Genomic DNA, 2500 nt, shown 5'->3' on the forward strand with positions numbered 1-2500 from the left:
GGTGCGAGGCCAAGGCACAAGCCAAGAGTTGTGCCAATTCTATGTCGCAAGTAGAGGTTTTTCAGGGTGTCGCTTGAGAGGCCAAGGCCTATGCCGGCGTGGCCATGGCACGGGGCAGGACATGGCCATGGCACGAGTCAGGACGTGTCAGGACGTGTCAGGACGTGTCAGGACATGGCAGGACATGGCCATGGCACGAGTCAGGACGTGGCCATGGCACGAGTCAGGACGTGTCAGGACATGGCAGGACATGGCCATGGCACGAGTCAGGACGTGTCAGGACATGGCACGACAAGGCCATGGCACGTGTCAGGACGTGTCAGGACGTGTCAGGACGTGTCAGGACGTGTCAGGACGTGGCCATGGCACGTGTCAGGACGTCGCAGGATGTGTGATGGCACGAGTCAGGACGTGTCAGGACATGGCCATGGCACGAGTCAGGACGTGTCAGGACATGGCAGGACATGGCAGGACATGGCCATGGCACGAGTCAGGACGTGTCGGGACATGGCAGGAAATGGCAGGACATGGCCATGGCACGTGTCAGGACGTGTCAGGACATCTCATGATGGCCATGGCACGTGTCAGGACGTGTCAGGACATGGCCATGGCACGAGTCAGGACGTGTCAGGACATGGCAGGAAATGGCAGGAAATGGCTGGACATTGCCATGGCACGTGTCAGGACGTGGCCATGGCACGTGTCAGGACGTCGCAGGACATGGCCATGGCACGAGTCAGGACGTGTCAGGACGTGTCAGGACGTGTCAGGACGTGTCAGGACATGGCAGGACATGGCAATGGCACGAGTCAGGACGTGTCAGGACATGGCAGGACATGGCCATGGCACGTGTCAGGACGTGTCAGGACGTCGCAGGACGTGGCCATGGCACTAGTCAGGACGTGTCAGGACGTGTCAGGACATGGCAGGACATGGCCATGGCACGTGTCAGGACGTGTCAGGACATGGCACGACAAGGCCATGGCACGTGTCAGGACGTGTCAGGACGTGTCAGGACGTGTCAGGACGTGTCAGGACGTGTCAGGACGTGTCAGGACGTGGCCATGGCACGTGTCAGGACGTCGCAGGATGTGTGATGGCACGAGTCAGGACGTGTCAGGACATGGCCATGGCACGTGTCAGGACGTGTCAGGACATGGCAGGACGTGGCCATGGCACGTGTCAGGACGTCGCAGGACATGCCAGGGAGGGCGTGCCCATGGCACGGCGTCACACCAAGTCGCACCAAGTCGCACCACGTCGCTCCACGCCGCACCACTTCGCTCAACGTCGCACCATGCAAAGCGCAATGACGTTGGTTGAGGTGGTTCGAGCGGTAGCGACCGGCGACGGTTGGTCAATGCTTGGTGGTTGGCGGCGGTGGTTTCAAATCGGAATCACTTGTTGTGGTTGCGACAACGGAGGTGCCTCATGCTTATTGGTGGTTGGTCATCTATACACTTTTATAATAATATTATGTATTTTACCTATTTTTTATCTATTTTTATTAATTTTTATGCATTTTTTTTGTAATTTTAAATAGTTTTTATGTCACTTTTTTATAAAAATATTTAATCTTATATGTGTTATATTATTACAAGATGTATTGGAATTTTTCTCCATTGTTTTTTCTATATTTATAATAATTTTCATATTTTTTAGTATTTTATTAAGTATTTTTCGTTTTTTAATTAAAATATTTAAAAAAAATATTATTTTTTGTAAAAAATATCATTTACAATGTTTAATAGTCATTTGTGAATATATTAGCTATGTTGTACTTTGGTTTGTGCTATTTGGTGTTGTACATGTCTATTATGATTCTCTGGACAAAGCATGTCTACTCCTGAAAATTGGGTTTTTTTTTTTAAGCATATATAAGGGGGGTAGAGGTGTTGAAAGGCACCTCAGGTGCTTGCTGCCAGGAAGGGGCGGGCATGCATGGGGGACGCTGGCATGGGGCGTGGGCATTGGGGGCATGCACGGCTTGTCCGTGCTACGTCCCCGATGTTCGCAAACCGTGCCGGCAAGTACTCATGTGGGCTCGTAGTACGCCTGGTGGTGACACCGCTCGTGGCAAACATTGGCTTTTGGCAACGAAAGGCGGAGCATCATGCAAGTAGCGCCTCCGGGTGCCGTGCGCATGGGGCGAAGCTTAGTACATGTTGATTGCCATTGGATGTTGCGGGCAAAATCGGGAGGCGACATCGCTCGGGGCGGCTGATGGCTTTTGGCAATAGAACGGCAAAGCGTCGTGCAAGTAGCGCCGTAAGGCGCCGTGCGCATGGGGCGAAGCTTAGTAAGTTGCCGATTGCCATCGGTTGTTGTGGGTTGTGTCTGGAACCGCTCGTGGCGGCTGATGGCTTTTAGCAACAGAACGACTAAGCATCGTGCAAGTAGCACCGCAAGGTGCTATGCGCATGGGGCGAAGCTTAGTAAGTTGCCGATTGCCATCGGTTGTTGCGGGCAACATCGGGAGGCGACATCGCTCGTGGCGGCT

Source organism: Nicotiana sylvestris, unplaced genomic scaffold (genome assembly GCF_000393655.2).
Source record: "Nicotiana sylvestris unplaced genomic scaffold, ASM39365v2 Un00043, whole genome shotgun sequence".
Taxonomy (NCBI): Eukaryota; Viridiplantae; Streptophyta; class Magnoliopsida; order Solanales; family Solanaceae; genus Nicotiana; species Nicotiana sylvestris.